The sequence below is a fragment of the Aedes albopictus genome, chromosome 1 (genome assembly GCF_035046485.1).
Source record: "Aedes albopictus strain Foshan chromosome 1, AalbF5, whole genome shotgun sequence".
NCBI classification, from domain to species: domain Eukaryota; kingdom Metazoa; phylum Arthropoda; class Insecta; order Diptera; family Culicidae; genus Aedes; species Aedes albopictus.
Window position 1 is genome coordinate 9,810,570 of NC_085136.1, and position 9,806 is coordinate 9,820,375.

Below are 9,806 nucleotides of genomic sequence, written 5' to 3' on the forward strand. Positions count from 1 at the left end.
GCGATGCTGCTCGCGCGCATCAGTTTTAATATGTAATAAATGTATGCAATTTGTTATCGTTTAAATAAAGTTTAATTGTTTTATGTCCGCGAGTGTTCACGATCATTTGGCCACCAGAAAACCCAAACCTCAGGACATGAAAGTTACCATTTAGAATAGTAACAGAAATGTACAGTGTACAATGTACACCCGTTGGAGTGATGGTGAACGCGTCAAGGTAGTAAAGTACATACGTGCTGACAGGATAAATGTGCGGACGACAGGGCTGTGTAACGATAGACGGGACCCGGGGACACGTTCGAACGTTGTGGAAGATTCGAAATAGTGGAAGATTTTAGTCCTGTTCAACGACGTAGGTTGAACTTGCTCGAAGTTGCTGCATCCCGCTCTTACCCGTTTGATGACAAATGAGTAAGAGCAAGATGCAGCAACCTCGAGCAAGTTCAACCTGCGTCGTTGAACAGGACTTTTGTCTACCTCTAATCCTTATTAACCTTTCAGGATGCGCGCTGTTGTAAAAAGTTCAACACTGCCAAAAACCTCGATCGTCGAATACAGTGCGAGTGCGGTGCATTTTTAGGATCAAACAGACACGCGTCCTGAAAGGTTAACAGCAGGTAACAGCAGTAAGCCATGAAAAACGAAGGCGCATCATCAGTGGAAGTCTGGCTTACTATGGGCTGCACAATGACCTGCGGTCGAAAAAGATTCACCCTCGCACCAAATGCAATGTGGGCATGTAGTGAGAATTCCAGACAACAACCCTGCAAAGCTGGTGTTCGTAAGAGATCCGGATGGTACAAGAAGTCCTAGAGAGCAGCGTGCACGATGGGACCAGCTGCAGAACGATCTGGCAAATGTAGGATCTGGCCGAGGATGGAAGACTGCAGTCACGAACCGTATTGTGGCGAGGAATAGGCTCCTAAAGTCCTATCGGGATTCTTGTTTTAAACCACAATATATGGTTCAAGAGTACATATTTACTCAATTTTTAACGTTTTTATTAACCGTAGTTGAAAATATATAATTTTTATTTTTTTAGCCTTTTGTCTCGTCCATAGCTTATAACACATACTTTGAGTGATTTTTTTCACCGTGTATGTCAGATAGGAACATTTTTGAAATCCCAGTGCGAAAAATGTCGAGCTCAGTCACACAAGGTTGACCTCAAATGTCAAAGTAGAACTATTTACCATTTTACTTATTTCAAATTTTCTAATTATTCCTTTGTTTTTCAAGTTCGAGTAAAGTACAATTCCGATTAGAATACCATGCTTGATCGTATTGTTCAATATAAGCGAGATTTCGTCTTTAATTTTAGGATCCTATTCTTGATTCAGTTTAATTGTATGTAGGGTGAAAAAGGATATTATCGGCAGGTTTGTTCTCTTCGTCATGGGGGGTCTGGATCTCAGGCAGCACGCTATCAGAGCTGAATACTGTACAGGGACGTACATGGCAATTCACAAATAAAAAGAAATTAAAAAAAAACGTACATGGCAGTTTTGGGTCAAATTATAGACCAAACTATGAAGTGAGGAGACCATGTTGAACTGGCATCGATAGATCCGGCAATCGTCTACGTCTAGGCTTATGACTGCGCCTTTAACGCTAGTAGGATGTTGGGGTCAATATGCCCTGATAGGCTCGCTCAACGTACACTACGCTATCGTGGTGCTGGTGCGTCTAGCTTAACGTCTTAGGAAGGTTAAAGTTGCTATATGATATCATCGTTCAAAATCCACTCCTGAGGGAACCGGATTACCGTAGGGCTCGGTGATAGCGGCCACCCTTTACCTGGTGGCCATGAACAGTGTTTTCAGAGCTCTACCAACAGGAGTGCGTATCTAGTATCGCAAAATCGTACGTGCATTTATGGTAGCTGTATTGTAAGCCTTTCAAGATTTTAAGTCCCCATCTTGCATGGTATTTTGCATCAAATAAACCCGATTGCATGGTTTTAAAGACGATCCAAAGTGAAAAGCTGTTGATTTGATATTGACGGCTTTGGTTATGAAAGTAAATATAGATTACAGGTAGTAGAAACTGTTTCGCTTCGATTCACACTTCTGCAGCAGATGTGAAGGAGTGTAGTGAAAAGCAGATAATTATGACTTTCAAGGTCCTGGTATCAAATCTAGGTGCGGCTAAAACTTTTTTTTAGTTCTTATTTTGAAATCAAAACATTGTCAACAACGAATTGAAATGAAGTTCCATTAATATTAAAGAGGCATTGGATATTCTTCTCCAAATGATAAATAATTGATATCAAATTGATTCAACAGTAGTGCCAATTCAAGTGCCATTCAGTTCATATTAGCGTGCAGATTTTTTACATACGAGAAAAGTATAAAATAAATTAGTTTATTTTCCATCCAATTTCCAAAATTGTCTATGTGACGTCACGTTCATGTCGAATAAAAGTTATATCAATGAATGTAAGAACCTTGGTTTGGGTTTGTTTCGCTATGTATGGCTCACCTGTTAGATGCGCGTTTAAAGGGTTGAACTAAATCGGCCTCAAGCAAAACGGTGATTAATTTTGCATGGAATGTGGTGAAGTGATCGTGTTTAACATGCTTTGTTTGATTCAGTGTTATAATATCGAGAAACGATGCATCGTAAACACCAATTGATGATGGCTACTTGGTGCTGATTGTTCTTCCACTATTATACCATATACGTAGAATCTCTTAACTGACACCAGCTCCAAACCAGTGCATCCATAGCACAAAGATAGAGTAATGATCCAAACAGTATAAACGCACATTTACGAAATGGCCTTCCATAAAAATAACCATAAATTGCTTCCAAAAGCGTTGGTTCCGGTCTCTGGACCGCTTGCACTGCACTGACTGGGGCAAGGTGTGTATACACAGGAAATCAGAGTTACGCCCGGGAAGCTGGGAGTGGTTTAAAATAACGACAGTCACGTAACTGTTCCCTTCCCGTTGTCAATCTTCCCGGTGGCCACGCTGCCCGCCGTCGCCACCACCGGAAAAGCCATGAAAACTCTTTGCAAAGAAACACAGTTTTGCCAAATGGGTGAAGCCACGACCGACGGCTACTGCGATGCGATGAGTGTTTGTGTAGCGAGCGACAAAATTACGCTCATTATCACGTTGTCTTTCCCGGTTGCTTGGATGGGTTTCCTTTGCGCTCTTTTTCGGTTGGGAAAGCACATTTATGCCGCAAACTATTTCGGTCTATGAAATTATTATCGCTGTGGTAAACAGCGACTTCCATGTGTTGGCAACGTGGAGCACTCCAAATGGGGCCATTAAGTTGATGACTTCATTTGGAAACGTTATGCGAGAATTTCTTCCCAGATTCGGTCCGTGTAGTGTACAGGCGTTTTATTACACATTTCATACTTTCACAAAACGATAAAGGAATTCAACAACACGAAAGAAAATACCATAATCCATCTTTCGCTGAATCCATCACGTTCCATTTGCGTCGCACCACACAGATGACAGTTCCAGGAGATTCAACAGTAAACATAAACCCAATAAACAATAAGGCTATTTCGCTATCACTCACCACACCACAGTGTAGGCAAAGTGGCCGTCCCTGGTGATTGCTTCAATCACAGCAGACAGAGCCCACCAACGACACAATGACGGTAGGTAAATATTTCCGATGGTGGCGATTTGCTTCCGAATTTTTTTGTTGTTGTTTTCGATATCATCACTGAGATTGTGCGGGTGGTGGAGCTATGCATGAGGGCGACCAGACAGACACTCATCACTCCATTTGTGTGTTTATTTGAGTGCTGGGCTTTGTGCCAGTGTCAATTTGCTCACTTTCACAAGGGCTGCTCATGACACGTACATAGACCAGGCGTTCGCTCACTGCGATGGACAGATGACAGATTAGATGTTTTTTTTTCTGGTTGAATCGACCTTATCGATACATGTAGGAGAAACCAATTCAGCGAAAGGGAACAACAGCATTGATGCAGATTTTGATCAATTTACTTGCAATGTCTTTCCAACCATTTTCACATAATAAACAATACATAATACGTCTCAATAGTCGGTATGCTGAAGCCACTCTCCAACCAAAGATAAATACTAAGATCAAACAGTAGGAAAAAAATCGATTTAATTTCGGGGTCTTTTCATTTTAATTGATACGGGGTCTTTTCATCCGCGAGCCCCTTGGTTTGACATCTACTTTAGAATACGTGAACGGCCCCCTCGGTTTTATTTTGATTTTTTTTTCAGCGTGTTTATGTTTTTGTTTTGATCTGAAGATGTTCGCGAATAGGAGACAATGTGAAGGAAATAAAAACGCAGCTGGAATCGCATTACCGGAACCGATTCCGTTACACCGAGGACCCCGATAAATTTCCCGTCGAGGTAAGTAAACAACCTACTAAGTAGAGTGAAGCATTATCTGCTAATAAATGGTGTTTTGAAGTTCATTATAGATGATTATGGACCAGTGCGGATCGTGAGAGAAATGATCAGCCAGTAAGAGCCACAGAAAACGAATTCCCCTGGAACAGAAATCCGCAAATTGTTCTACGCATGCTGCAAAACAGGAATGTGTACCAAGGTAAGCTTCCATTATTTTTGTGGTACTTTCTTTAGAGCATGGTTCTCAAATTTGCAAAGCAGTTTTCTACACGCGCTTCCACAATAACTAGCTGACAAACAAGGAAGTAGACACCGAAACACAAATGCCATCCACTTCTGAGCTTTACTTCATATTTTACAATTTTGTTTCAATCAGGCTGCGGTCGAAAGCGGCGGATGGATTCACCCCACCGGAAATCAGCTGGAGCGGCGGCGGCGGTTGCATCCTGCTCGTCGTTGTCGGCGTCATTATCTCTCAAAATGCTGGATAAGGTGGTTGCGAGGAAGCATCGTTGCCCCCACCGTAGGCGGGGGGTAAAGGAGGTGATTGTGGGTGGACACCACAATCTAAAAATAAGTGAAGAAAATATCCAAAACTACATGACCATTCTTACGGAACGCCATCTAAAGTGATAGCGCTTGTTACCACTAATTGTTTCATAAACGTTCTCCCACTATCCTTAGCAGATGTTTTATAATAATCAGATTTAGCAGTAATTTTACAAGTTCACCATGTCCTCCAATTGCAAGGTTATACAAAAACAATTCTCTTCTCCTTCGAACTCAATCGCATTTTCCAGGTAATTATGGAGTTGATCCAGAAAACCTTTGCGGTACCTATTTGATTATTGTCAAAATTAGCTGTTGCTTTGCAGGTGCACCAAGTCCTCCCACTGCAGGGTGAAGCAAATGTAGTTGGCTTTTAAAGTCCGTTTTATTCAAGAACTTCTGGAGTTGTAATAGAAATTCTTGGGTGATATTTGTTCATGGTCAGAATTTACTATTGCTTTGCAGGTTCACCAAGTCCTCCCACTGCAGGGTGAAGCAAATGTAGTTGGCTTTTAAAGTCCGTTTTATTCAAGAACTTCTGGAGTTGTTCTAGAAATTCTTGGGTGATATTTGTTCATGGTCAGAATTTACAATTGATTTGCATGTTCACCAAGTCTTCCTACTGCAGGGTGAAGCAAGCGTTGTTGGCTTCTGAAGTCGGTCCTATCATCCAAAAACTTTTGGAGTTATTCCAGAAATTCATGGGATATATTCTTTATCGTTTAAATTCGCTGTTGCTTTGTAGGTTCACCAAGTTATTCCAAAAATTCTTGGGAATATTTGTTCATGGTCAGAATTTAATATTGCTTTGCAGGTTCACCAAGTCCTCCCTCTGCAGGGTGAAGCAAATGTTGTTGGCTTTTGAAGTTGGTCTTATCCAAGAACTTCTGGAGTTATTCCAGAAATTCTTGGGTGATATTTGTTCATGGTCAGAGTTTACTATTGCTTTGTAGGTTCACCAAGTCTTCTCACTGCAGGGTGAAGCAAGCGTTGTTGGCTTTTGAAGTCGGTCCTATCATCCAAGAACTTCTGGAGTTATTCCAGAAATTCTTGGGTGATATTTGTTCATGGTCAGAATTTAATATTGCTTTGTAGGTTCACCAAGTCCTCCCACTGCAGGGTGAAGTAAGCGTTGTTGGCTTTTGAAGTCAGTCCTATCATCCAAGAACTTTTGGAGTTATTTCAGAAATTCTTGGGTTATATTTGTTCATTGTTTTAATTTGCTGTTGCTTTGTAGGTTCACCAAGTCCTCCCACGGCAGGGTGAAGCAAATGTAGTTGGCTTATCCAAGAACTTCTGGAGTTATTCCAGAAATTCTTGGGTGATATTTGTTCATGGTCAGAGTTTACTATTGCTTTGTAAGTTCACCAAGTCTTCCCTCTGCAGGAGGGTGAAGCAAGCGTTGTTGGCTTTTGAAGTCAGTCCTATCATCCAAGAACTTTTGGAGCTATTCCAGAAATTTTTGGGTGATATTTGTTCATCGTTTAAATTCGCTGTTGCTTTGTAGGTTCACCAAGTCCTCCCTCTGAAGGGTGAAGCAAGCGGTGTTGGCTTTTGAAGTCGGTCCCATCCTCCAAGAACATCTGGAGTTATTCGGTATTATCCAAGAACTTCTGGAGTTATTCCAGAAATTTACTATTGCTTTGTAGGTTCACCAAGTCCTCTCTTACTGCAAGGTGAAGCAAGTATAGTCGACTTTTAAAGTCGATGCCATCTACCAGGTTCTATAAATTTAGAATTACTTCTAGCTTTTTCGAATTGCAGTAGACAAATACCTTTGTGCTCATTCTGCGAATGGAGTGACGTGAGAAAAGTCGGAGTCGTATATCGAGGTGAGAAATCTCGACTCGAATGAGGTGACTCTCCATTTGATTTACACGGCGAGTCACTTCATTCGAGAGTGGATTCCTCATCTCGATATACGACTCCGACTTTTCTCACGTCACTCCATTCGCAGAATGAGCACACTTGTGAAATGCAATTTGAGGATTTTTTTCAATTTTAGTAAGAAAAGACTCATTCAACCAGGGTTTGTACAGACTGAACCAACACTAGTGTGCTCATTCTGCACGTCGAATGACTCTATTCGACAATTCTCACCTCGGAGTCACATGACTCTTCTCACTCGATTCCGGTTGTCGACTCGAGTGAGGTGAGAGGTTCACTTTTGTAGCGAGAAACGAAATGAACCAAAACAAATGCGATGTTCATTCGCAGAACTGTCAAACCGGTGGCGCATCAAGAATACGCTTTGATTATGGCGTATTAAAAAAACACAATTTGTATATATCGTTTTATCTCGTCAATTTGTAATATTTTCATCTACTTACATCAAGTTATGACCTTAAACAAAAGTTGTATGTAATGATTTAAAATTAGAAAGCATGATATAGTAGTTTAAAATGTGTATTTTTAACATTTTGGTAACGCAAACATATCCAACGTTTGGCCCTTATATAAACATGCCCGATTTCTCTTGAGTTGATTTTCCTCCTTCCAAAAATTGAAAAAACTTCTTCAAACAAAATATTTTTTTTAATCGTGGTTACGCGGATTTTACGTCAAGCTGGATTTGAATCCGGAGACTGTTTCTTAGGTTTCCTCGGCGCAGTAAGGTATGTTTTAAACCACTAGAAAGCAATTTCTCCAACTCATCCAAAACACAGTAAAAGTATTGTGATGTTTTTCAACTTCCACAGACCACCCCACAATCCATCGGTTCGGCATCGATAGCCGCAACGGCGGCTCTGGCAACGCATTTTTGCTCAGCCACTTCCGTCGTCGTATACACGGCTAGAACTAAGTTGACCAGTAGCAGTAGCTCGGTTAGCTACGTCGTCATCAACTTTCGAGGACCTATCCTACGACGGAGCAAGGTGAGCATCCCTCAGTTTTTTTACAGGATAGGGCAGGAGGGTCCTTTGCTATCTGTTGAATGAAACTGAATGAGAACGACTTATTTCAGGGAAACTTGCGAACAAGTCAGCGACGACTGCTGAAGGTGACCGAGATTAATTGTTCCTGTCTCCTGTGGGACCGGCTGAGTACGAAAAAACCGATCTCATCTAGTCGGAAAGCGAGGGAACCGAATCGTCGGATGATTCCTCCACAATGGAATCAACTCCAACGGTGGGCAGCAAGCACAACAATGCCTCCATGTCGATCAATGCCTCTTCCGATTTCCAAAGCGGGGGAATCCGACCCTAAAGAAGCAAATTCCTCAGCAGATGGTGATCCAGCAGATTCCTTAGATTCTGCAGCAACAACGACAACACACAGGTTTTGGCCCAGCTGCAGGGCCAACCACAGCAGTTCCACCATCAGCACCAGCTCGTAAACAATCATCACATCATCAGTAGCAGCAACACCAGAGAGTCAAAACCATTTGCATTATGAAAATATCCAAGACTGACCGGAGATTGAAACCGTCACTTTCAGCATGGTCTCGGAAAATACCCACGTGTTTACCGCATACAGATATCGGAGCTACTTGTACTGCTACGGCTGCTTTGTAATCATAAAACATACAAAAAAGATACATATTAGTGTTAATGAAAATAAATTATTCTTGATCAAAACTTTCGGACCTTCTCGGCGCATTCGGTGTTTTTTTTTTCTAGGATTCCTCCAGAAATTCTTATTGGGGTTCTTCTAGCAAATCTTTCCGGTATTCCTCCAGGAGCTTTTTTTCTGAGATTTCTCAACAAATTCCGTCTGGTATACCCCAAGAAGATCATTCTGAAATTCTCCATGAAGTTCTCTTTGGAATTCGTAAAAAGTGTCTTTGGAACTTTCTTCAGAAGTTTGTACCCTTCAGGGATTCCTGCTGAAGTTTTTTATCGGCTTCCTTCTAGGATTCCTCCAGGAGTTGCTTGTACGATTCTTTAAGGAGTTACATAGCTGAGGGATTCCTCCAGAAGTTCGTTCTAGGCTTCGTCCAGAAGTATGTTCTGGCTGGGTTTCCTGTAGAAGTTCCTTCTGGGATTCTTCCTGAAATTCCTTCCGGGATTCCTCCTAAAACTTTCAAATGTCTTCTGGGCCAGCACTCAGCAGTGCTTTCAGGAGTACCTTCTGTGAATTCAGCAGAAGTTCCTTCTAGGATGCTCAAGAAGTACCTGGGTTTCCTCCAAAAGTACCTTCTATGATTCATAAAGGCCTCATAAGGACTGTATCGGAAATTAACTATATACGTTCACAACTCCCTAAAACAGGGGTTTTCGGACCTTTTGGTTCGCGGTGCACTTTTTGGAAATGAATCTCTACGCGGTGCACTTGGTCATTTTTGGTTAACGTGCAATATCTTTTTTTTTTAAAGTTGTCGTATTTTTCAAAGCGACTCTCAGGTGCATGCACTCATATTTGAAAGAGTTTTTACACACAGATGTGATTATGACATTACCTTGAATTTTCTTTTTATGGCATGTCGGAGCTTAGTTTGAGTGACACAGTTCTTCGACATAAAATATTGTCTTACTGGGGATTTGTTTTTTATTTTCGTGTGAGGTCCTAAACAGTAGGCCGTCCCGTATTTTGCAAAAATTGAATATGTTAAAATTTTGTTGTTGGAAAATGATCGTTTTAGCAAAATTTGAAGTCCGTATCTCAAGGCTAAGTGGTCCCTCATGGGGCCTAAAGTTGTTTAAAATTTTAGGACCCTAAGGGGCCAAAAATGTGCTAAGAATTGCGATATCTCCACTCGTTTTTAAGTTATTGTGCAAAATAGGGAAAGTTTTCTTCGGAATCTTACAAAATATCAATAATACTGATTTTTCGATAGTTTCTTGACAATAACTTATAAACGAGTAGAGATATCGAAGATCTAAGTCCCTTAGGGTCCTAAAATTATCGATTTCATGTTCGTTTTTGTCCCAATGAATTTTTCAAAACTTTAGA

The 9,806-nt window shown here is 41.2% G+C and overlaps 1 long non-coding RNA gene across 1 annotated transcript; it reads left to right on the plus strand.

Moving 5' to 3' along the window:
• Positions 1 to 6,967: 6,967 nt before the first annotated feature.
• On the plus strand, positions 6,968 to 8,495 carry LOC109397621 (uncharacterized). Its single transcript, XR_009998754.1, has 2 exons — positions 6,968 to 7,789; positions 7,879 to 8,495. It is a non-coding gene; the product is annotated as an uncharacterized LOC109397621 (long non-coding RNA).
• The last annotated feature ends 1,311 nt before the right edge of the window (positions 8,496 to 9,806 follow it).